This window comes from Balaenoptera ricei, chromosome 7 (assembly GCF_028023285.1).
Source record: "Balaenoptera ricei isolate mBalRic1 chromosome 7, mBalRic1.hap2, whole genome shotgun sequence".
In the NCBI taxonomy this organism is placed as follows: domain Eukaryota; kingdom Metazoa; phylum Chordata; class Mammalia; order Artiodactyla; family Balaenopteridae; genus Balaenoptera; species Balaenoptera ricei.
The window spans coordinates 93,106,365-93,133,071 of record NC_082645.1 but is presented as its reverse complement, the minus strand read 5'-3'; the positions used below and the strand labels follow the sequence as shown (position 1 = coordinate 93,133,071).

At 39.5% G+C, this 26,707-nt stretch overlaps 1 long non-coding RNA gene and 1 pseudogene across 5 annotated transcripts in view; both read right to left on the bottom strand.

Moving 5' to 3' along the window:
- Positions 1–4,412: 4,412 nt before the first annotated feature.
- The window catches only part of LOC132369175 (uncharacterized), a 79,592-nt gene continuing 57,297 nt past the window's right edge, over positions 4,413–26,707 (bottom strand). For 2 of the 5 annotated variants that reach the window (XR_009504282.1, XR_009504283.1), the window contains exons 4-7: positions 22,795–22,873; positions 14,493–14,566; positions 4,666–4,713; positions 4,413–4,478 (exon numbers count right to left, since the gene is read on the bottom strand). This is a non-coding gene — a long non-coding RNA (uncharacterized LOC132369175). The remainder of the gene's footprint in view (positions 4,479–4,665; positions 4,714–14,492; positions 14,567–22,794; positions 22,874–26,707) is intronic. The other 3 variants (XR_009504286.1, XR_009504284.1, XR_009504285.1) reach the window with 3 other exon arrangements.
- On the bottom strand, positions 17,233–18,245 carry LOC132368650 (centromere protein N-like; annotated as a pseudogene).

The window sequence follows — 26,707 nt, the reverse complement described above, 5'->3', positions numbered from 1 at the left end:
GAGAAGGAATGTGGTTTGAATTAAGCAAGAGTTTGATTCTGTGATAGAATCTGACACCTTGCATATGCCTACTGATGGCTGAACATTCCCTGGGAGAACTTTATGATTAGTGTTTTACATGGATCTGGAGTAAACTCCTTCATTCATTCATCTTATTCACTCAGTAGCTGTTCAATACCCGAGCCCTTACCACAGGCCACACTTTTTAGGTGCAGAGAATGTTGCTTTGACCAAGAAAAACAAGGTCCTTGTTCTCATGAAATTTATCTTCTAATAGGGGAGTCAACAGATAGTCTTATCCATCACATCTCAAACTCATGGCCCAGGATGGCTATTGGTCTCCAGCTATTGTGACTTCATTCCAGACAGTAGGGTGAAGGAGGAGAAGGGAGATTTTTCAGAAGATCCACATAGTACAGTACTTACATATCATTGGCTTAAAGCTTAGTCACATGGCCACACAGAGCTGCAAGGGAGGCTCAGAAAATGTAATCATATAGCTGAGTAACTAATGCAGAAGGGAGAACTAGATATTGAAACTGGATATTGAAAGCACTCTCTGTAACAAACAATCTGTAAGAAAAGATTAGAGAAGTTTCAACTTCAAGAAGGATCATGATAAAATTTCATAGCCCTTTGCAAGCACGTATGAAAAATTTATACAAGGAGTTTTGTAATGATCTTGTCTTAAGCTAAGAGGACAGAAAAAGTGGAGAGAGGCTTAAACTCTAGAATGAAACTAGGTTAGATGCAAGAAAGTCTATGATGGTCAAGTGAACAGGATTATATATCATATTTGTGTGTTGTAACTAATTGGATTCTATCTTGAGTATTACGACTAGTTCTTATAGAAGAGGATTCTGTGTGTAAGTAATATGTACATTTTTTTCTGGACATAGAGTCTACCCTTATCATCATATTCTCAATGATGTATGTAAACAAAAAAAGTTAAGAATAACTATTATACCTGATTTGATGTGGAACAACTTGACTTCTCTCATTCCCAACTTCAGAACATTATAATCCGGATTTTTTAGTAAGTAGAGCATTCAATGGTACTGGTATATTCAGTACCATTGTAGTAAACTACCCAGTGTCTCTTCTACGTGTCTTTTTCTACTCCTTCTGAACTCTTCTCCCACCTTCTCTCTTCTCACAACATCTAGGTTTCTTTCTGCCAAGTGAGTCCGTTGAGATGAGAATGCGAATTTAGTTGAAATGATGCGCTAAAAAAAAACTGAAAAGGTGTTAGTTTACCATACCATCAGGGCAATTAATGCTCACTGGACAGGTCAGTTCTGGCCCCAAATGTCCCCTGTGGCTACAATTCCAAAACAAACATCAGAGACAAACTTTCTGTGACAAGTTCTAGGAAAAGGCTGCAGTTTTAAGAGAGAGTAGGGGTTTCCTTTTGCCTTCCTGGGACGGTCATTTTTCTCTGCTATTTAATGGTTTATTTACTTCCATTTGTCTAAGTGTTACAGGAAATCTAAAATCTTTCTCAGCCCACTGTTAGTGCTTCCTTCAATCACCTCCAAGTGGGGGTGGAAGAGCCTATCTCTTCTGGAAGTGCCTTTCTCTCCTGGTTTTCTAAAGCAGATGCCAGCTCTACTCCCAGCTCCAAAGACTGTAAAAGCATGTGGCCTGCACTTAACTAGTTTCATAAGAGAGCTCCCCTCTACACTTGCCCAGGAAATAACTCACTGCCAAATCCACTTAGAACAAGGCAGAGTGTTTAAAAAAAAACACATTAGATGCTTTCAATTGTATTTTTCTTAATCATGCCAATGCGCCTTTCCTCCCAGCATTTCCATATTTCCATTTGTTTCCCTTGTGTGACATCTTGGTACATTTAAGATATTTCAGTTTTATTCTCTTAAAGTTGCCTTACTGAAGTTAGAACCATTTTCTTGCAGTGATTTAACATGTTCCCCTCAGCATCTCCTAGTAGCCTTTTTGACAACAGCTTCCTCAAATGAAGTTGATGTTAGAAGGAGGAGTTTCATTAAACTTGACAGCAGGGAAAAGTTTGAAGATGTCTTTTTAACCAGGTTTGCCTCCTAGAAACAAAGATCATAGGCTTTAGGACATGAATTTTTTCTCATGATGGCTCTATTTTCCTGTTCTGGAGACAAATCGATTTTTATACTCATAGCATGGCATCGACCCTGAAGTACCTCTAGAACTTTTCTATCAGAAGGGATTAGGACAGCAAACTGGATGGAGGTAGGGGCCAGGGAACTTGTCTTAAGAGTTATATTTGAATAGAAAGAACACTTGGAGAAAAACCCAACAACTGAGGTTACATTTGGGGGGCGGGTAAGGCCTTGTCCCTTCTAGTGACTAGACCTGGGTGCTCATTTGATGAGCCTAGGTTGAGTAATGCTATACACCCCATGAGTTGTTTCATTCCAGTTGTACTTACTACGTAGATAAAATCAAATACTCCTCTGAAAATAATACTTTGTTTATGCAATCAATGCTTTGCCCAGGAGAGGCAAAGAAAAGCCGAGACCACAGAAGCAGCTGAAGCCAATGTCCAAAGTGAGTCTACCCTGTTCTTTGCAAGCAGTTTGCTCTGTCCCACCTTGGCCATCTGGTAAACCTCTACTCATTCTTTGAGGCTTAACTCGAGCGGGTCCTTCTCTGCACTGATTCTCTGACTCCCTCAAGGCTGTGAGATTCTACATCTTCAGAGCATGAGTTCCTTCTGGAAAGCAGCCTTGTATCACATTGTGTGGTCATTGTTTGACACCCTCATTAAACTAGCCACTCCCCTGAGGACAGAGCTATTTTACTCAGCTTTTTGGTATCCCTGGCACTAAGTATAATACCTAGCTTGCAGCAGTCTCAATACATTTTTCTTGAATGACCAGATAAATGAATGAAAAAGTTGAATTGAGAGCACCAACAATCACAATTTGAAAACTGTTATAATTATTTTTTACTTTTCAGTCTTCTCTATTCTCTTTTGTGCCTCTGCTTCTAGTTTCTGTTCCCCTGCAGCATTTTTAAACAACAACAGTCATCTTCTAACGCTCACAATTTTATGGGTGAGGCAGGGCAGAGTGGGGACTGCTCATCCCTTTTCCAGGACTGCTGGGGCCTCAGCGGGAGTGGATCTAGCAACTGGACATGGCAAAGATGGCTCACACAGGGCCACACAGCTGGAGTGTCTGTTATGGCTGTCGGCTGGGGTCCTCGGTTCCTCTCCATGTCACGTCTCCTGAGGCTGGAATGTCCACAGTGGCTTCTTCACTCCTATGTCAGGTGCCTGGTCTGTGAAGGCTGGAACATCTGGGTCTGGCTGGACATCCCTCACCACATGGTGGTCTCGGAGTAGTCAGACTTCTTACTAGACGAGGATATGTAATCCCAGTGTGTTTCACTTCTCTGGTAAACACATTAATCTAAAAATATGGGGGAGGGACTTCCCTGGCGGTCCAGTGGTTAAGACTCTGTGCTTCTAATGCAGGGGGCACGGGTTTGATCCCTGGATGGGGAACTGAGATCTCACATGCCGCATGGTGAGGCCAAAAAATTAAAAATTAAAATAAATAAATAAAAACAATATGGGGGAGGTGTGGTGAGCAGCATTCCTTCAATTAGAGAAAAAAAACCTCAAAGCCAACTTCTTCACTGTTATGAAGTTCGTCCAGACCATCACCTTACAATGGATTATGCTAAATTACTGCAACCATAGCTAAGTCTTATGCACTACCCACCATTCAAATAATTCCTTTCCCCACTTGGTCTCTGAGTTTTTTGGTAGCTAGAAAGAACACAGATTTCTGCAGAAACAACTTTGCCATAGGTTAAGTTTATTTTGTGATGTCCCAACTTACATGTTGAAAGTAACATATAGTCCATTAAATCAAATGGAGAAGAGTAATAGAGGAAATTTCCTAAAGTTTAAGTGCTAAGAATATCTTATTTTTCTAGTGATAACTTTGACAGAGCAAATTAGAATCTATGGTTTCAGCAAAGGAGGTGTCCTATGTAAAATGAAACCACTGATGAAAACAGCATTCTAAATGTTATTATCACTGCTACTTTTAATTAGTAATTTCCATGTGAATGTGTACTGTGAAGTCCTTGACATGCAGAAACGAATACCCACAAAACCCCCAGGATACAGTAATATAAAAGTCCCTAAGGGAGACTCTCCACATGGGACCAAAGGCCCATCTGACCCATTACATAAGGATCTTCCCTTCTGGGAAGTAGGTGGAATGAACACGCTGTTTGCTATTGCCTGCTTTTAAAGCAAGGTATGCCAAGGTCTGTGTGCCCTTCTCCAGAAGTATCAGGGGAGAAGCCTGAAACATCTGCAAGCTCTGTTTAGTGCTCTTTTGGGTAGAAATCATGCTTTGCTGGCATTTTATGTTTCTATAAAAGAATAGGGAGAAACTTGCCTCTCAGAGTCCTCAATGAGATAAGAAGGTCGTGGTTAGGTAGCAATTGTGATTAGGTGTCTGCTGAGGAGAAAGAAAGAAACCGGATCAGAAAAATATACATTCCCTACAGGTATCCTTACAGGGCCTTGACTGAGGGCCAAATAATCACAGAGAGAGCAATGCCAGTTCTGAGGCTCAGGATAATTTGGATAATTAATTATAATTAAGTAGCGATTAATAATGATTTGAATAATTGAAGGTTCCCCACCTTCAGTCTGTGGGCTGGGAGCAGTGCCATGCTGAGCCATGATGGAGCCTGAAACAAAGCAGAAATTAGTAATACTTATCTGGCTCTATTAAAATTGTTGATATTTTGTTCATTATAGATTTTTAAACATATTTTCATTAAAACTATTCCATTAAAATATTGTTTATCTTGATCATGGTTTTGATATCCCCTTAAAAACTTGGCACTGGCAGCAAGTGCCTCATTATTCCCCCGACCCCAGGCCCTGTACCCAGAAGCAATGTGAGGGGTACTCTGGATATTGCTTGGTCTGCCCTTGACAGAGAATAAAGGGAGAGTCAAATCCTTGGATTGGTCCCTGACTTTTTGTGTCCTAAAATTTCTAAATCATTGAGCTCAAAAGAATCAAATTCCAGTCTGGGCCAGAGATGGAAGGCAGCCCCAAGTCTTGAGTGTACCACTATTACCCCATTTTACAGAAGAGAAACTGAGACTCAGTACAATTGACATGTATGCCTAGATGACAAATCTAGAAGGTGGAACATGAAGACTTGAATCCAGGCTATGTGGATTCCGTGGGCTGTGCTCTCAGCCACTGGGCTCCAAGGGACTGCCCATGCACTGTTTCCTACCATTTCCCAGTGAAAAAGACAAATAATGTATTTTTTCTCTCTTAACATAACAGCCAGTTATGAGTATGAGTAAATATCTTCTATTAACTTTTAATAAATTTATTGTCTTTTTACTCTTACAGAAGTAATATATATTCACTAAAGAGAAATTAGAAAATACACATAAATGAGAAATCAAAATCCCACCCCCAGAGCCACCCACTATTACCATTTTTTTGCATATCTCTCCAAGCTTTATTTTATTTTTTTGTTTTTTTTCTGTTCTCTAAGTCTTATTTTAATAAAGATAAATTATATGTATATGATTTTAAAATGAAACTATGCTACACATGCAGTTTTTTAAAATGTGCTTTCTTCACTTAACAATATACCTTGAACATCTTTCTCTGTCACTGCTTTTTTGCAGAGTAATTTGTAATGGTTTCATAATATGCATTCATTCTTTCATGAATATTTATTGAGGGCCTGCTACTTTCCAGGCATCAGCTAGGCGCTAGAGATGCATCGGTTAACAAAACAAAGAATTTGGCCCTCTAGGGTTGACATTGAAGTAGGAGACCTTCAAAAATGAATAAATGCGTGTCAGTTAATAGGGAGCTATTTTGGATGTGTCAGGGAGTCTTCTCTGATAAGAGGCTAACACGGGCTTAACTGTCCCATAAAACTGTCCCCCCTAAAATTTATATGTTGAAGTCCTAACCCCCAGTACCTCAAAATGTGACCGTATTTGGACATAGGGTCTTTAAAGTGGTAATAAGCTACGGTGAGATCTTTAGGGTAACCCCTAATCTATTATGACTGGGATCCTTTTAAGAAGAGGAAATTTGGACACAGACACATAGAAGGAAGACCATGTGAAGACACAGGGAGAAGTGGGCCATCTGTAACCCAAGGAGAGAGACCTGGAACTGATCCTTCCCTCACAGCTCTCAGAGGAAACCAACCCTACTAGCATCTTGATCTTAGGCTTTCAGCCTCCAGAGCGGTGAGAAAATTAATTTCCATTGTTTAAGCCACCCAGTCTATAGTACTTTGTTATGGCTGCCCCAGGAAACTAATAAATTCAGAGAAAGAGGTCTGAATGAAATAAGAGGGTACCAGCCCTCTGGAGTCTGGGGACCAGGGAGGGCCAAGGCTTGGTAGTTTGCATTAGAGGAAAGCAAAGGGGTCTGGGGCCTGGAAGGGTGGCTGAGGGGAGAAAGGAAGCAGAGAAGTCAGAAGAGGCAACAGGGCACCGCTGGGTCCTCAAGCACCCTGCAGGCCTTGGAAAGAACTTCAGATTATACTCTGGGGAGACAGGAAACCACTGGGGAACAATTGGATCTGACATACTTTAACAAAGGCCCTCAGCTTCTGCATGGAACCCAGATAAGATGTATCAAAATGTTTGTAACCCTTTTATTAATCAATTAAATTATTTAAGCAGTGCATCTTAGTGAAAGGAATGAGAAGCAGGGAGAGGGGTTTCTGGGACACTGGCCCCAAGCCTTAAGCCTTCTTTGTATCCCCACCATCCCAACTGGCCATCCCATTCCCCGATCTGACAAACTGTATAAACTGCCATTTTAAACCAGCTTCAGACTTTTCCATGAGTCCTTCTCCACAGGGTCATACAGTGGGACCTCTCCTCCCCCAGGCTGAGGCCAGTTGGTGGCTATCCCTCCCTTCGCTTATGTCTGTTCCCTCTCCCTGGGTCTCACACCAAGGTTCCCAATCCTCAGGCTCCCTCCACCCAACTCAAGCCTTCTTAACTCACTGGCACCAACCGCCATCTGCCAAGATTCCATCTTACTCTTCTCTCTCCCTCTCTCCCTCCTCCTTTCCCTCATTCCTAGCTTTTCCTAGGAAATGGAGAAATGGAAGCCTCCTCTGATATCTGAAAATGAAATTTCACGGAAGTGGACAATCCCCATATGAACTCATGGTTACTCAGGCCAATTGGAAACCTCATGCCTTCCTAACAAGTCAGAGATAATGGCTGCATGGGCAATAACAGGCCAGGGTTGGACCGAACTTTGACCAGTGTGCTCCTGTTAGGAGGCTTTCATTAGTTTCCAGACTCCTCTTAGGCTACTGAGAGGTCCTCTCTTGTAGAAAGAGCCCTCATCAGTAACTTCCTTTAAGAATGTGTGTGCTTATTTTTGCCTCCTGCTCAAAATCTTTCTATGTCCTCCATTGCCTCCCACCGAAGGCCTATTGACTCTATCACTGTACACTTGTCATTCTATTCTAGGCTGCGCTTTGACTGTTATTCACTGAAAACAAGGGATCAAACTGATCCTCTTTCTCAAAGAGCAATAAACACATAGAAGCGGAAAAAAACAAATGGATTCCATTAGTAAGTGTGCCAGTTCAGCCCAGACTAACAGGCTAATCCACTCTTTGACCGCAGGAGAGAGTTGACATTAAAAAAACAGGCAGTGGTACCTATATAAGCTGGATATTCCCAAGTGCAGATGCCCTGGGCCTACAAAGGGGAACACCATGAGGGCCACTGGCCCCGGTCCTCTGTCACAAAGGGCCTCAATGCCACCAGGTTATACCTATAATTACAGAGGAGCATTGGCAGGTTTGAAGAAAGAAGATATCACCACCCAACTTAATTCTGGGTCTCATTACTGGGCCACATCTGTTGTGTATGTTGTGTATGTGTATGATGTAACTCCTTTAATCATTTTGGGAATGGCATAATTATATTGAACTGAATAAATACACGTGTACATGTGTAGGTTGAAATAGTTTACTCCTTAGATATTGACATTGAAAATATACCACACATTTTGTAACTTTCATTTCTATTTTGCACTTCTTTTCCTTCTTTTTCTTTCTTTTTTATTTTGTTTTGGTTTAATATAGGACTGGCCTGGGCCTCTCTTGACCTCTGACAGGCCCCATGAAAACCTGAAACCGAGGCAAGGTGACAAAGTCTGGTCCTTCAGCACTAAGGGCCTCCTCATGTTACTTCTTTACTTAGAAAAATAAAATGTTGTTGCAGAAGACCCAGAGCCACAAATGTTCTTCCCAGGTGAATCAGTTTCTGGAATTCTTAGATTTTTAGTTTAATTTAGCCGTCAGGGAATTGTGTAGACTGGAAATATCTAGGCAAGACCAAAACAAAATCTCAAGTGGGCATCTGTCTCTTCCAGGTGAGTTATAATCAGATACGCCTCTGTGAGGAAGCGAGTGAGGGAACCATTCTCACCCAACACATTCGCCTCAAAATCAGATACAGGGTGAGTAAATAGTTACACATCTTGCTTCATATCTTACCAGATTCCCATTTCTATTTTTTTTGAGCAAAACAGCAAAGCACCTAATATATGTCATTAAATATGTTTGCAATACTATAATTTAATCTTTGTAACTGCCATTGCTAACCAGACACTAACATGCCCATATGTTCAGTATAGAAATGACGGCATGAATCTTTTTAGCAACTCCTTGTACTTCATAATAATACCGGGTCATCTTGAGTGTGAGGGATCATGACGCTGTCTGTATGTAGTTTTAAATTCCCTAGTGATGCCAAATATATTTGTGTCAACAGATACTGTTCCAAAATACCGGAGTTCAATGTAGCTGAATACCAGAGGACTGACTCAAATGACTGCAGAGGAAATAAATACATCTTTAACTAACTCAGATGGCAAAATGTTGAAAACTCAGAAAATCTGTATTACAAAGAGCTGGAAAGTAGTAAAGTAAAACATTTCCAGAAAGGCTAATCAATTTAGTGTTTTCTTTAATTATATTATTGGAACCCTTTTCAATTCACATCTTTTCTCAGCCATATGTGAAAAACTGTTTTTTACCAACTTATGATAGCATCTAATGAATTATGAATAATAAATCATCGTTAGAAATGTAGAAATCTGTTTTACACTACAGAAGTATTCAATATAGTAAAATACCAATAATCATAGTAATAATAATCACCAAAGTAATATGTAACTCTGATTGAGTACTTAATATGAGCTAGAAGCTTCACTAAGTACCTTTATGGATTGTTTTATATTAACCTCCCAACAACCTTGTGAGATAGGTAAAATAATTTGCTAATTCCTATTCTAATGAATGGCTAAGATTTTTATTGAGAATTTTCTGTGTGTCAGGCACTGTGCATGTATTAACTCATTCATTCCTCACAACCCTCCACAAAGCAGATGCTCTCATTATTCCCATTTTAGGCATGAGGAAACTGAGATAAAGAGTTGAAGTGACCTGCCCAGGGCTACTAAGCTGTAAGTGACATAGCCAACCCCCAAACTCCATCTGTCTGGCTCCAAGTTCAATCTTTCCTTACTAAACAGCGGCTCAACACCTGCTATATTTTCTTTGAAACTTCTGTGTGCCAGGCACTGTAGCAAATGGTCTTCATATGTTAATTATCCCTCCTTGAGGAGCTCATTGTTTTCCCATTTTTCAGATGAGAAAAGGAAGGCACAGGCCACTTGCTCCGGGTTCTAAACCCAGTCTTACCTGACTCTCGAGGAAAGTGCTGGCCCCAGAGACAGAAAGTAAAGAAGCTGCCATCTTCAAAAGCCAGCTCTAGACAGCACCCATCATCAGTCTTGTGGCAAGCCTGACTTTTTATGGGCTTGCTCAGGCTGGGAGAGTCAGAAGCTATCCGCCTGGGTCCACCCCTTTCTTAGATTTTTGAGTCATTTGTTTAGGCCAGTGGTTTGAAAAAGTCACAGACGGGGGCTATAAGCACAAGAGAAACTATTCTTGCAGACTGAAAACCAGCTTGTAGTTTTTCCTGTTATTCATTTTGAGCTTCCTCTTCCTTACCACTGAACATTGTTTAAGGAATTATTTCAGTACTAAATTGCAGTAATTTCTATTTCCTTAAATTTCTATTTTCTTAAATTTCTTTCTGACATACATTCGTAGCCTCAGCTTTTTTTTTTAAATCTTGTATTTCTCTACCATATGTATTCTTATATGCTTATATTCCAAATCAAGTCCAAGCTACATGAAGTCAAGGTCTATATCTTACTGAACTTTTTAATCCTTATAGGACCTCACATCTTAGATTGCATAATGTTGGTGTTTGAGAAATATTTGGTAAATTAATCAACTTCATAGGCAGTATATTTGGAACTTAATGATAGCACCCAAAACTATCCTAAAGGGCAAGTAACTACATTCCCAGTACACAAAATCACATACATAAAGATACAAAATCCATCTTTTTGATACATAGCTTCAGCTTTTGACAGCCACCTTTCAAAAATTTGGTGATGGTGCCATCCCAGCCTGGTGCCCTGTGCAAAAGACATTTCCCCTGCAAAATGGTGTTTCATTTTCCTGAACTGTGTACAGGATTGTCACTTTTCTTTGTTTCTTCAGAAATGAGTCCCTTCATACAATAAATCATCATCATTTCTTCTTTCTGAAGTCATCTCAGTCTATCGTATTTTATATATAAATATATATATATATTCACAAATTGACTTAACAAAGCTTGAGTCCTCAACCAGGGCTCACTGCGAATGGCACCCTCTAGGACTAGTCAGTGTATAAACGCATAACCACACACAGTGCCCTTGAAGTTAAGAGCTCTGTGCTAGAAGAATCCAGCACTTAGAGCACAGAGTTTAACAGGAATTTGCTGTCCTTTGATTTTTTTTCCCCCCTGCTGTATATTATTTCCAGATTTTAGCATTATGACTTTTAAATTCTTTTCTCTGCAATGCAGAACCTGAATAGACAAGCAAAACAATATATCTAGTGTGTAAGACAGAAAATCAGTTGTTGGCCTACTTGACATAGGTTCAACTTAATTTTTTTTAATTTGGATTTTTTAGGAAGTTGTTATTGTGGGGTAAATTTGATACATTTGATCACATCAGGTTAGTGTTACTTCTCTTAGTTGAAACATAATGAAGAGCTAGAGTTTATAAACATGGCTCCAATGGGTACAAGCTCTTGTTGAATGGACATTTTGGTAAGCTAACACCATTTTTGAATGTAGCTACAAAAGTTGTCATCAAATCCTAGAATTATAATGGGAGAAAGTCTGGGAAGGAAGTAATCTAATTCACCTGTTTTAGTGCATATATATTCTAAAGACCAAATGAAATAAACTGGAGTTTTCTCTTTACTGACTTAGATCCTATACAAAGAAGGTAGGTGAATTCCCTCATGCTTCTTCTTTCCTATTTTTTCCTTTTACACACACACACACACACACACACACACACTTGCACATGTGTGTATGGTTGCCAAATTTTCTACAGTGCATGTGATGATTTTGACAATCAGAGGAAAAAAACGCACAATAATAAGTGTATAGCACACAGTACATACTCAATAAATTTTGTTGAATGGGAAAAAAATACATTTGAAAACATGAATTATAAAATCAAGTCTTGTCCCTTGATTTAAAAAAAATTGTATGGGCTTCCCTGGTGGCGCAGTGGTTGAGAATCCGCCTACCAATGCAGGGGACACGGGTTTGAGCCCTGGTCCAGGAAGATCTCACATGCCGTGGAGCAACTAGGCCTGGGTGCCACAACTACTGAAGCCTGCGAGCCACAACTACTGAAGTCTGTGCGCCTAGAGCCCGTGCTCTGCAACAAGAGAAGCCACCACAATGAGAAGCCCTCGTACCGCAATGAAGAGTAGTCCCCGCTCGCCGCAACTAAGAAAGCCCATGCGCAGCAACGAAGACCCAACACAGCCAAAAATAAATAAATAAATAAATTTATTTTAAAAATCATAGATACAGTCTCAGGACATAACCAACCCTGTAAACAAAGATTTATGCACAAATATTTATTGCAGAGTTATAGAAATGAAAAAAATGGAAGCAATCTAAATAGTCAATAATAAAATAATTATGAGATAAATGCTATATCCATGAGGAAATATTATGTAACCCTTTAAACTATATTTATAACAACTTTAAAGGACATGGGTAAATGCTCATGACATAATGTTAAATTTATAAAATCAAGGGCCTACTAAGTTGTATTTCAGTACAAGTTTAGCTCTGTAAGGACACAGTGCACAGAAAGAAGAACTGGAAGGGAATATACTAAAATGTTAATAGTGTTTCAGGGTAGTGAGACTACTGAGTTTTTTTTTTGCCTCTTTACCGTATTTCAGAATTTGTCTCAAATAATAAAGGTGCATTATTTTGCTGATGATAAAACAGTTAAAAACTAGAAAAATGTTTCTATGGAAGAGAATTTATTCATGTAGCAGCTCAAAATCAATGAAAAGTTTATGCATTTATAATCTAAACTAAACCCATCAGATGGTTTTAATTATAATGCTATGAGAGTCACATAATTGAGTTTCCATTATCCCTGCAGGTAATCTGTTCCAAAGTATAACAATCAAAAAATGTCAAGTTTACCTTCAATTCTTTGGTTTCTATTTGGATCCATTATGACTCAGTGACTTTGTGGGAATATGTGCGCTTATATCACATTCTAACATCTTCCTTTTACTAAATAATCTATTCGTTTCATCTTCTCTTCCTTGCATTTTCTTATTTTATTGTCTCTTAATTGTTTTATTTTATTCTGTATTATCTCAAGTTCCTGGGGTGCTAATTCTCTCATTTATTGTCTCCTGACTCTCCCTCATGGTGGATCATTTCCTCACGTAGTCTGTAATTTTTAATTGTGAGCATATCTTAAGCAGGTACATTGTTTCTTTAGATGTTCCAGGTGCTTTGCATTATAAAAATGTCCTCAAAGAAAGATTTTGTATTTGCTTCTGGCCCAGCTCTCGGGGATTCCACCCCATTCAGGACCCATTTTCATAATTTCTGGGCTTGGGATTCTCATACCATGCGGATGGTGTTAATTCAGATCTTATACCTCTGCATAGGTTTGTGGTTTTTTTAAGAAATTTATTTATTTTATTTATTTATTTTTGGCTGTGTTGGGTCTTCATTGCTGCGTGTGGGCTTTCTCTAGTTGCAGCGAGCAGGGGCTACTCTTCCTTGCAGTGCACGGGCTTCTCATTGCGGTGGCTTCTCTTGTTGTGGAGCACAGACTCTAGAGCACAGGTTCAGTAGTTGTGGCACACGGGCTTAGGTGCTCCGCGGCATGTGGGATCTTCCCGGACCAGGGATCGAACCCATGTCCCCTGCATTAGCAGGCGGATTCTCAACCACTGCATCATCAGGGAAACCCCTGCATGGAGTTTTCATTTCTCAGAGGAGACTCCTTATTATGCACAAAGTGCCAAGGGCACAAGCTTCCTTTATGCAACCAGTGTGGTGTGTCTAATGCTCTCTTCACAGAAGGGCCAGACCTCCAAGACTCTGCTCTGAAGCAGAGGTCTTGGTTCTAGTTCCCCACCTGGTGTGAGCCCTCAGTCATGGCCTTCATCCTATATGGATACACAGCCATACACAGCCTGTGGCTGGGCCCAGTGTCCCCAGGACTTTGATGTCATCTCATACACATATTGCTCTAGTTTTGAGTTCCATCTTCGGTTCTGGTGCCTAGGTATTTCCTTTCAAGCTATATATATATATATTTTAAAAGTTTTTGCATCTTATCCAGAAATCCTATGGTTTGGAGTGAGAGGAGTTCTGTGGAATTCTTGGAACTCTGGAGTGGGAAGAGTTGTCTCAGCTGGATCTCGAGTCCTCAAGAGGGTTTCTGGACAACAGCATCTCAGACTATATTATCAGCACACCTCGTGTGTTACCATCCATTTTGAGGGAGTCACAAGAGATTAGTCATTAACAACAGTCAGAGCATCTAACTTTTTCAATTTTTCACTTTTTAAAACAAATTCAAGACTCTTCCTGTATGATAACATGACCTTCATTTCCTCAAATTCTTTAGTAGGTAGAAATGCTCTAAGAATGTCATCTTTTGTGTATGTTGAAGTGGGCAAAAAAGCTAAGAAGTTACTCTGGACTGTGTTCACCACTCTTTTAGGCATCATCTGAAGACATCCTCAACACCAAACCATGATCAAATTAATTCTTTAAAAATAAACATAATGACAAGAAGAAAACTAGATTTACTTTCTGCATCTTTCCCAAGATTTTTCTTATGATAAATTCCAAAGTGAAGTTTCACCCAAATGAAACATAATTGATAAAGTATGTGCTGTAGTTTCTCAGTTACCATAATAGGGAAATGATGTGGGCTTTTCCCCTCACAGCAAGTCCAGTCCTGAACTTAGGCAAAGAGCTCAACAGAGGAAAAATGAAAGCTACCTTAATGGGGCACCTCTCACCTTTTGCCTCTTGTTCATGCCAGTGGCCACTCTTGCTCCTGAGATCTCTGCCATTTGCACCCACGTTCTCCTTACTGTTGATGAAAAATTTAAGGAGAGGTCTGGATACAGATAAGCACAACCCAAAGGCAATTGATTGGTAGGTTCTGATTTTTAGCTACATCACTAAGATGAGTTTTCCTTAATTATACGATACCTCAACAGAGAGTAATGGTAGGAATTATCTTTTTTAAAAAGACATAACATTTGTTTCCAGTTGTGTAGGACATCATCAAGATTTTTGTAAGCTTTTTTGTCACCCGTCATCTCATTGGCTTTAAGAGAGTCCTCTAAGAAAAGGAGAGGGAGTTATTACTCATCTCACAGCAGAAGCTGTCAGTGCTGAAGGCCCTCAGGTGTCCCCTGGGCAAACCTGGGGCATCTGGGTTAGCATTGACCTGAAACCTTCCTTGACTCAAGTTTCCCTTTGCAGCCATGATCTTGATTCAGTGGTTCTTCCTAAACTTTGCTTCTCTTAGCTCAATAGTTGGGTCTCACCCTCTCATTCTGATCCCTCTGTATCTCAGCTCCATTACTTACTGAAATTCCCACGCATATCACTGCCCTCCCACCATAAATCTTCCCCCGGTTACTCCTGAAACGAACCCACACGGGCTTTCACATGAGCCAACTACACATTTATCACTTCAATTGTGTTGACCATTGGCCACAATCTTCTAAGTCGTAACAGATGAGCCCGGATGATTCACGCAGGAATGGTAGGAATGACTGTGACAAATCTTTGGAAAGACAAACATGACTTGGTACCTCATTTGTGATGGGAAAATTTTCTAGCATGTAAAAGGCATCTGAATTTATTAGCTTGGTGTAGCTATAATGTAACCACTAATGTATGGGATTTTTTTTCTCACAGTCTGATAACAGGTTTATTGCATGCAAGCCTTTGTCGTTTATTGCTTCCTATGACTGTAAAAAGAGAAAAGAGCATGTTATGCCTTGACTGGCTGACTTAGATTTGTGATTTATTTGATCAGAAATGTGCTCTCTAACCACAGCACTTCAATTTATGGTTGCAGTTGGTTTGACAGTAGATGAAAAACGTAATTAGAGAGCACTTAGGAAAACGAGCTGCTTCCCTAAATTACAGTTTCTAATTTGGTCATTATTTTAGGCCCAAACGCCGCTTGAGTTTTGATTTTTGCCCCATAATTTTATAAAAGTCATATGGATAAGTCAAAAGGGCTAACTAGGTGATGACAAGGCCGTGAAGTCTCTTTACGTTGCTTCAGCCTGAAGAGGAGGATCTGTCTGTCCAGGGTCACACTTTTGTGTGTGAGGAGCAGGAAACAGCAGGGAGATGAAAGGGAAGGGGCTGGGAGCTACAAGTCTGTGGTACAAAGATGAAAACACCTGTGGCGAGGGCAGAACGTGGACAGAGAGGGGAGAGTCCTGGCGCTCGGCTCTGCCCCGTGCCTGGGCACAGAAACAGTGGTGCAGCATTAGTCTGAAGAGAACGTGAGAAAAACAGATCTCCCAGAAACAGACTCACAGACATAGAGAACAGACTTGTGGTTGCCAAAGGGGAGGGGGAGTGGGGAAGAAATGGATTGGGAGTTTGGATCAGCAGATGCAAACTATTATATATAGAATGGATAAACAACAAGGTCCTACTGTATAGCACAGGGAACTATATTCAATATCCTGTAATAAACCATAATGGGAAAGAATATGGAAAGGAATATATATATGTATAACTGGATCACTTTGCTGTACAGCAGAAATTAACACAGCATTATAAATCAACTATGCTTCAATAAAATAAATTTTTTTGTTTGTTTATTTTTGTTTTTCTTGTTACTCATTTTCAAATATCTTTATTCACAAACCTGTTATTATCAGTCAGTTCGAATGCCATATGTATGATAAAATAGATTATAAGAAGTATCATATTTACAATGAAATCATTATTTTATATAGCTGAATTAACTGATAGGCTACCTCCTGCAATAATAACTTAATGGGCCCAATTCTACCTTTTTTTTTTTTTTTTTAATTATTTATTTATTTATTTATTTATTTATTTGTTTATGTATGGCTGTGTTTGGTCTTCGTTTCAGTGCGAGGGCTTTCTCTAGTTGTGGCAAGCGGGGGCCACTCTTCATCGCGGTGCGCGGGCCTCTCACTATCGCGGCCTCTCTTGCTGCGGGGCACAGGCTCCAGACGCGCAGGCTCAGTAATTGTGGCTCACGGGCTTAGTTGCTCCGCGGCATGTGGGATCTTCCCAGACCAGGGCTCGAACCCGTGTCCCCTGCATTAGCAGGCAGATTCTCAACCCCTGCGCCACCAGGGAAGCCCCAATTCTACCTTTTGAATGGACCAATTTTATGATTCTCCTAGAAAGTTTTGAGTTGGGTATAGTTTCTTGGTGCTTCTTTCTGTGATCCAAGGCTTAAGAGAAAATCTCTGGAAATTCCAGCAACTGGAACCAGACCTCTCCAGGATTGAGGAGAGACAGGAGTGAGAAGAAAGACATCCTGTCACATCTTAAAAGTTCCACAACTGCTATGCTTTGCAGGAGGAAAGAATCAGTCCCAAGAATTATACTGAACATTTCTCAATCGTCAATATCAAGGATTAATCTCTAAAACAAGTTTGCAGATAGAAGCTATTCAGCTAGTCATTAACTAAAATGCATATGCAATACAGTCAAGGATGCTGTGCTTACAAAACCACATACATCTTATTTATCTCTAATTTTAAAATAATTCTTTCCCTTATTGGGTATGCAAGCGAGCAATGGAGAAAGTGGTGCATCTGCAATACCGGCTGGTGCTAAGGATTTCAGTGCTTCCAGAAGATGGGGGCTAGAGAACTTAACCAGGCACCAGAGGGGTTCTTCTCTCTCAGCCAGGATGCCCCCATTTAGGTCACTTTTGAATTTCGTTTCAAGCTTATATTGTGCAAATTCGAGTCTTGGTTGTGGATAGTCTCCAAAAATTTCTTGAGTCACTCTCTGGACTCTCTCTTTTTCTATTTTGTTTTCATGAATGATCCTTGAATCCATATTTATATCTAGCCCAAGGCTTCTTTCTTGTACAGGTGTAGTAGAGTTGTGAGTTTCAAAGGTCTGATTATACTGTTTAAAAACCGTATAAGAGCGTCCAGATACCGGCTTCTGAGGTCCATTTTCACAGTCTGATGGTGTTTGCTAGCAATTGTCAGTGCCTGACCCAGAAGGGGTAGATGGCTTTTCAGTTGGGAGGAAGAAGTGAAGGCATGTGGAGTTTGGGAATAATACACCACGTAAGCAGGTTTGTACTGGTTTGGCTTTCTATACTGTGTTCCCCAGGCAATTCGAATCCATACTGCATTCTCCTCGGCGTCTCTGAAGCTGACTGTCACATTTTTTAATGCTCTCTTAAGAATTTTTCTTAAGAATTTTGAATTGTTCCATATCAAAAAGGTCAATGTCTTCACCGGTCCTTTACTCATCTCAAAAACATCCCAAACTTTCTGATGCCAATGAAATTGAGTATAAATGATGTCTAAAAGAGCTGCATCATTGAGACTTGCACGATTCTCCTCACAAAGCAGAACCAAGTCCTGAAGGAGAGATCCCTTTTTCTGCCAGAAGTTTACAGTCTGCAGTTGATTTTCAGACAAAAAATTCCAGGATTTTAGTATTGTCATCATTTCAGTCACTGGGATTTTCAAGGTGGTCCTCCTGAAAAACTCGGAAACAGTTTCATCCATCTCTTTGGCACTTGGGACTTGGGGCAGTCGCGAAAGAGTTGCCTCAGAGGCGTGGGACGAGGCTTCTTCAAGGCTCCCGCCACACTTGGGGGCCCGATGCCATGCCGCCAGGGGTTCTCTTACCGTCCCACATCCGGCTGGCTCTCTCCTCATCAGCTGTTCCCCAATAAAATAAATTTAAAAAAAAGAATAGAAAAGCAGATCTCCAAGGTCATGGCTCTGATGAGTGGCTGGCATATAATGCTGGTAAGGATGGTCTGGGGTAGACTAAAGAAGAGAACAACTGAACTTGGCAGAAAGAATAACTGTGAGAGGGATTATTGATTTATTTTCAGTATTTAGCAGATATACTGGATCTCTTTTATTTTTTTATTTTTAATTTTTAAAATTTATTTTATTTTTAACATCTTTATTGGAGTATAACTGCTTTACAGTGGTGTGTTAGTTTCTGCTTTATAACAAAGTGAATCAGCTATACATATACATATATCCCCATATCTCCTCCCTCTTACGTCTCCCTCCCACCCTCCCTATCCCACCCCTCTAGGTGGTCACAAAGCACCGAGCTGATCTCCCTGTGCTATGTGGCTGCTTCCCACTAGCTATCTATTTTACATTTGATAGTGTATATATGTCAATGCCACTCTCTCACTTTGTCCCAGCTTACCCTTCCCTCTCCCCGTGTCCTCAAGTCCATTCTCTACGTCTGCGTCTTTATACCTGTCCTGCCCCTAGGTTCTTCAGAACCTTTTTTTTTTTTTTTCAGATTCCATATATATGTGTTAGCATAGGGTATCTGTTTTTCTCTTTCTGACTTACTTCACTCTGTATGACAGACTCTAGGTCCATCCACCTCACTACAAATAACTCAATTTCATTTATTTTTATGGCTGACTAATATTCCATTGTATATATGTGCCACATCTTCTTTATCCATTCATCTGTCGATGGACACGTAAGTTGCTTCCATATCCTGGCTATTGTAAATAGAGGTGCAATGAACATTGTGGTACATGACTCTTTTTGAATTATGGTTTTCTCAGGGTATATGCCCAGTAGTGGGATTGCTGGGTTATAGGGTAGTTCTATTTTTAGTTTTCTAAGGAACCTCCATACTGTTCTCCATAGTGGCTGTATCAATTTACATTCCCACCAACAGTGCTAGAGGGTTCCCTTTTCTCCACACCCTCTCCAGCATTTAGTGTTTCTAGATTTTTTTTTTTTTACTTTGGGTTTATTTATTTATTTATTTATTTATTTATTTATTTATTTATTTATGGCTGTGTTGGGTCTTCGTTTCTGCGTGAGGGCTCTCTCCAGTTGCGGCAAGTGGGGGCCACTCTTCATCACGGTGCGCAGGCCTCTCATTATCGTGGCCTCTCTTTTTGTGGAGCACAGGCTCCAGACGCGCAGGCTCAGTAACTGTGGCTCACGGGCCTAGTTGCTCCGTGGCATGTGGGATCTTCCCAGACCAGGGCCCGAACCCGTGTCCCCTGCATTGGCAGGCAGATTCTCAACCACTGCGCCACCAGGGAAGCCCTAGATTTTTTGATGATGGCCATTCTGACCAGTGTGAGGTGATATCTCATTGTAGTTTTGATTTGCATTTCTCTAATGATTAGTGATGTTGAGCATCTTTTCATGTGTTTGTTGGCAATCTGTATATCTTCTTGGGAGAAATGTCTATTTAGGTCTTCTGCCCACTTTTGGATTGGGTTGTCTGCTTTTTTGATATTGAGCTGCATGAGCTGCTTGTAAATTTTGGAGATTAATCCTTTGTCACTTGCTTCATTTGCAAATATTTTCTCCCATTCTGAGGGTTGTCTTTTCATCTTGTTTATGGTTTCCTTTGCTGTGCAAAAGCTTTTAAGTTTCACTAGGTCCCATTTGTTTATTTTTGTATGTATTTCCATTTCTCTAGGAATTGGGTTAAAAAGGATCTTGCTGTGATTTATGTCATAGAGTGTTCTGCCTGTGTTTTCCTCTAAGAGTGTTATAGTGTCTGGCGTTACATTTAGGTCTTTAATCCATTTTGAGTTTATTTTTGTGTACGGCGTTAGGGAGTGTTCTAATTTCATTCTTTTACATGTAGCTGTCCAATTTTCCCAGCACCACTTATTGAAGAGGCTGTCTTTTCTCCACTGTATATTCTTGCCTCCTTTATCAAAAATAAGGTGACCATATGTGCATGGGTTTATCTCTGGGCTTTCTACCCTGTTCCATTGATCTATATTTCTGTTTTTGTGCCAGTACCATACTGTCTTCATTACTGTAGCTTTGTAGCATAGTCTGAAGTCCGGGAGCCTATTTCCTCCAGCTCCGTTTGTCTTTCTCAAGATTGCTTTGGCTATTCGGGGTCTTTTGTATTTCCATACAAATTGTGAAATTTTTTGTTCTAGTTCTGTGAAAAATGCCATTGGTAGTTTGATAGGGATTGCACTGAATCTGTAGATTGCTTTGGGTAGTATAGTCATTTTCACAATGTTGATTCTTCCAATCCAAGAACATGGTATATCTCTCCATCTGTTTGTATCTTTAATTTCTTTCATCAGTGTCTTATAACTTTCTGCATACAGGTCTTTTGTCTCCTTAGGTAGGTTTATCCCTAGGTATTTTATTCTTTTTGTTGCAGTGGTAAATGGGAGTGTTTCCTTAAATTCTCTTTCAGATTTTTCATCATTAGTGTATAGGAAGGCAAGAGATTTCTGTGCATTAATTTTGTATCCTGCTACTTTACCAAATTTATTGATTAGCTCTAGTAGTTTTCTGGTAGCATCTTTAGGATTCTCTATGTATAGTATCATGTCATCTGCAAACAGTAACAGCTTTACTTCTTTTCTGATTTGGATTCCTTTTTTTTCTTTTTCTTCTCTGATTGCTGTGGCTAAAACTTCCAAAACAATGTTGAATAATAGTGGTGAGAGTGGACAACCTTGTCTTGTTCCTGATCTTAGACGAAATGGTTTCAGTTTTTCACCATTGAGAATGATGTTGGCTGTGGGTTTGTCATATATGGCCTTTATTATGTTGAGGTAAGTTCCCTCAGAATGTATGCCTACTTTCTGGAGAGTTTTTTCATAAATGGGTGTTGAAGTTTGTCGAAAGCTTTTTCTGCATCTATTGAGACGATCATATGGTTTTTCTCCTTCCATTTGTTAATATGGTGTATTACATTGATTGATTTGAGTATATTGAAGAATCCTTGCATTCCTGGGATAAACCCCACTTGATCATGGTGTATGATCCTTTTAATGTGCTGTTGGATTCTGTTTGTTTGTATTTTGTTGAGGATTTTTACATCTATGTTCATCAGTGATATTGGCCTGTAGTTTTCTTTCTTTGTGACATCTTTGTCTGGTTTTGGTATCAGGGTGATGGTGGCCTCGTAGAATGATTTGGGGAGTGTTCCTCCCTGTGCTATATTTGGAAGAGTTTAAGAAGGATAGGTGTTAGCTTTTCTCTAAATGTTTGATAGAATTCGCCTGTGAAGCCATCTGGTCCTGGGCTTTTGTTTGTTGGAAGATTTTTAACCACAGTTTCAATTTCATATTGGTCTGTTTATATTTTCTATTTCTTCCTGGTTCAGTCTCAGAAGGTTGTGCTTTTCTAAGAATTTGTCCATTTCTTCCAGGTTGTCCATTTTATTGGCATATAGTTGCTTGTAGTAATCTCTCATGATCCTTCGTATTTCTGCAGTGTCAGTTGTTACTTCTCCTTTTCATTTCTAATTCTATTGATTTGAGTCTTCTCCCCTTTTTCCTTGATAAGTCTGGCTAATGGTTTATCAATGTTATTTATCTTCTCAAAGAACCAGCTTTTAGTTTTATTGATCTTTGTTATTTTTTCCTTCATTTCTTTTTCATTTATTTCTGATCTGATCTTTATGATTTCTTTCCTTCTGCTAACTTTGGGGTTTTTTTGTTCTTCTTTCTCTAATTGTTTTAGGTGTAAGGTTAGGTTGTTTATTTGAGATGTTTCTTGTTTCTTGAGGTAGGATTGTATTGCTATAAACTTCCCTCTTAGAACTGCTTTTGTTGCATCCCATAGGTTTTGGGTTGTCTTGTCTTCATTGTCATTTGTTTCTAGGTATTTTTTGATTTCCTTTTTGATTTCTTCAGTGATATCTTGGTTATTTAGTAGTGTATTGTTTAGCCTCCATGTGTTTGTATTTTTTAAGATTTTTTCCTGTAATTGACATCTAGTCTCATAGTGTTGTGGCCGGAAAAGATAATTGGTATGATTGCAATTTTCTTAAATTTACCAAGGCTTTATTTGTGACCCAAGATATGATTTATCCTGGAGAATGTTCCATGAGCACTTGAGAAGAAAGTGTATTCTGTTGTTTTTGGATGGAATGTCCTATAAATATCAATTACGTCCATCTCGTTTAATGTATCATTTAAAGCTTGTGTTTCCTTATTTATTTTCATTTTGGTTGCTAGATCTCTTTTAAATCTTCCCCACTTTTTGTTTAAAATCAAAGGATTGGTTGAGGCTGAGACAATGACAGTTGTGAGAAAAAGTGGGAAATTTAGAGTTTGGCACTTACGGGTTCTTATTCAGAAATCTCATAAAAATCCACAGTAGGCACAATATAAAGAGATGAGAGGCATCAACAAAGACAGCATCTGAAAAATGATGAGGAGGTCAAAAGATAAGACACTGGACACCCTTCAAATGCTATTTCTCCTAGCATTTGAGTCTTTTTAAATCTCACTATCCTCAGTTAATCCTTAAAAAACATAATTTATTTTCCATTTAGTGACTGACAAAGGGCTATCAATTCTTCACTTAGGCAATGTGATGATTAATTTTATGTTAGATCATAAAATGTCAGACTGGGCTAATGGATGCCCAGGTAGCTGGTAAAACACTATTTCTGGGTGTGTCTGTGAGAATGTCTCCAAAAGAGATTAGCATTTGGTTGAGTAGATTGAGTAAAGATCTGCCCTCACCATTGTGGGTGGGCATCATCCAATCCACTGAGGGTCCAAACAGGATAAAAAAGGGAAAGCAAGGGCAAAATCTTGGCTTTCTCTTCTTGAGCTTGAATGCCTATCTTCTCCTGCCCCCAGACATTAAAGCTCCTGGTTCTTGGGCCTTCACACTCCAGGACTTACAGCAGTGCCCACTCCTACCCTTCCATCCCACCCACACCCCCCTCCGCTTCGCAGGCCTTTGGACTCAAACTGAATTATTCCACCAGCTTTCCTCATTCTCCAGCTTGCAGAGGACAGATTGCGGGACTTCTCAGCCACCAAAACTGTGTGAGCCAATTCATGTAATAAATATCTTCAGTCTATCTATCTATCTAGCCATCCATCTATCCATCCATCCATCCATCCTATTGGTTCTGTTTCTCTGGAGAACCCTAATATAGCCCATTTCTTCACATAAAAACTATTCTGTTATAGAGAGAATATGAAGCAGACTGAAAAGTATAATCAGACTTCTCTTCCTCTTCTATTCCATTCCCTTCCCTTCCTTTCTCTTCTCTTCCTAAACAATTCAGTCCTAAGCTATTAGGTGGGACAAAGCAAGGCATGTGTCTGTGGTAGTAGGGGTGGAGTGTGAGGAGCCATGATGGCCTGGCATGGGGCACCAGAGTCTGAGCAGAGAGGAAAGGGTGCCCATCAGAGGTGCAGCCCTGTGCAAATGCAGAGCCCCAGTGGAGTATAGAGGCCATTCCATGGAGGTGGAGGTCTTAGCCTAAGTAGGGTAAGGAGGTAGGGTTGCCAGATTTAGCCAAGGGAAAAAAAAAGCCAATAAAACAAAACCTGACACCCTATTAAATTTGAATTTCAGATAAACAATGAAAAATTTTTTAGTATAAATATGTCTCAAATCTTGCATGAATTGTTTGTAGTTTATCTGAAATTCAAATTTAACTGGACATCCTGTATTTTATCTGGCAACATTATGAGGAGGGCATCCACACAGAGGGTGGCCTGCTGTTGGGTGTGGAGTTCCAGTGGGTGAGAAGGGCATCCATGAAGAAGGTGGGAAGTGGCTTGAGCTGGGGAGTCAGAGCTGGAGCAGAGAAAGAGGGCACTAGCACGGGAGATGGGGCAGCAGAGGAGGCGTGAGGTTCTTAGAAAATCAAGGTGTCTGCAGGGCGATGCTAGCTCCAAAGGCTCTAGGGGAGAATTCTTCCAGCGTCAGATGGCTTGTGGCTGCAGAAGTCCAATCTCTGCCTCTGTCCTTGTATGGCCTTCCCTTCTTCTCCCTGTGTGTCTCTCCTCTCTGTGTGTGTTTTTTATAAAGACACCTGCCATTGGATTTAAGTTCCACCCAGATAATCCAAGATGATCCCACCTTGAGATCTTAATTACATCTGCAAAGCCCCCTTTTTCAAGTAAGGTCACATTCACAGGTTCCAGGGGTTAGGATGTGGACATATAATTTTTGGGGACCACCATTCAATCCACTTACAGTTAGTCATATATAGAAAATTGATCAAATAAGCAAATGTTTTAAAGATAATAGAAGCCTGGTTTTTCCTAACGGAGAACAATATAAAAAGATATTGGATTGGAATTAGGTGTGTCAGTGTGAACATATATTTTTTAATATATAACTAGAGAAATAATTCTAGATGGAAATGTCTACCTGTGTGTATACCTGTATGCTGTCTACTGGCCAGCAACATCCCAATAGCAATGAATACATCTAGCACCCAGGTCCTGGCTTCTAAATACCATTTTCCACTAAAGGGAATCAAGTTTCCTTGGAGAAGTGGCTGATTCCAGGGCTGGTGCAAGAAAAGTACAAGGCAATCCTAGAATATTTTGTTGTACCAGAAAACAAAGAGGTTTTCAAAAAATAAAGAAGACATGTCAAAAGGACACAGAAGCCAACTTGAATAGGCTCCCAGTTGCCAAATCGGGGACAAACTGAACGTGGACATAAATAATGATAACAATGGATTATAATCCATGAATAAAACATGAATCCATGAGTCCATACTGATCTAAATGAGTGAATAAATTAAAAGTTTGATGAGAAATAGAATATTTTCATAGCTCCAAAGAACCTCCCCACAAAGTATTTATTAATTACAAAGGGGAAAAGAGTAGTTTTACAATGAAGAAGCCTGGCAGACACCACCTTAATCAAACGGTCAAAGTGAACATCATCAGTAATGGGACACGTAAATCACACACGACCTGGTAGACTGCAAAGAGTGCAGTCTGGGAAGTAACTCAGCATTAGTTCTGTTTTTCTTGCCAAATACTCATAATAAATTTCAGCTTAATCATGAGGAAATATAAATTAAACCCAAACTGATAAAATAAAAAAATAACAGGCCTGTACTCTTCCAGAGTGTCAAGACCATGAGATCAAGAAAAGGCTGAACCAATGTTCCAATATATAGGAAACTATATAGAGACATGACAACTGCATATAATACCTGACTCTGAATTGGATGCTTTTGCTATAAAGGAATTATTGGAACTATTGGCCAAACTTGAATGGAGACTATAAATTATTAGATGGTAGTAGTGTATCAATGTTAAGTTCTGGATTCGGGTTGTTATTCTATGGTTAAGTGGGAGAGTGTTATTTGTAGGAAAGCACACAGAGAGATATTCAGGGGTGATGTGGCATTGATAACTTACTCTCAAATGACTAAAGAAAATAAAATTCTTTGAATTGTACTTTCAACTTTTCTGTAATTGTTTCAAAATTTAAACCTGTTATTTCAAAATTTTAAAAAATGAACAAGTACAGTCAGAAAGGCCAAGAATTGTGTTCATATATGTCCACTGCAGCATTAGCTATAATATCAGAAAACTAAAAACATTGAAAATGTGTAACAATTTGTACATGATGATCTCAAGTGTGTTTAAAAATATGGAAAAATGATTATAAAGAAATATATGAAAATGTTAAGGTTATGTATATCTATGTGGAAGAGCTATGATTTTGTGTTTTTGCAGGGGTATGTATTATGTACAGAAGGAATGTTATGGTTCACTACTAGATAGTAGAATTATAAAGTAAATAGAAGTGAGGAAAGGGATTAGATGAAATCGTATGAAGTAGATAGTAGAATTGAATCATACAGAGAAATTGCACATATATGTCTTTAATTTCTGCCAAGTCAACTGTGCACACTCAAATTGTATTTTTCCTACAACCTAGGGCTGAAATGCAAGCCAACAACCTTGTCTGTTGCCTAACAATAGAAATGGTGATGGACTCCAATGCTGTAGGAAGAACTGGTTGCACTGAATTCACTAAGAAATGGTAAAGACTAGACTAATCCTGATTATTGCTGTACTCTGGGCAATTCAACACCTTTTCCAGGATAATTTTCATTTGACATGCTGTGTAGGAGGTAACCTTTGGTTAAAAAGTGACTCTAGCTTTGATTTTTAGGTTAAATTTTAACATTTACTTTAATTCCTTCTAGGGATCTTAACTAAATAGTCTACATTTTTAAAAAATTGAGATATAAT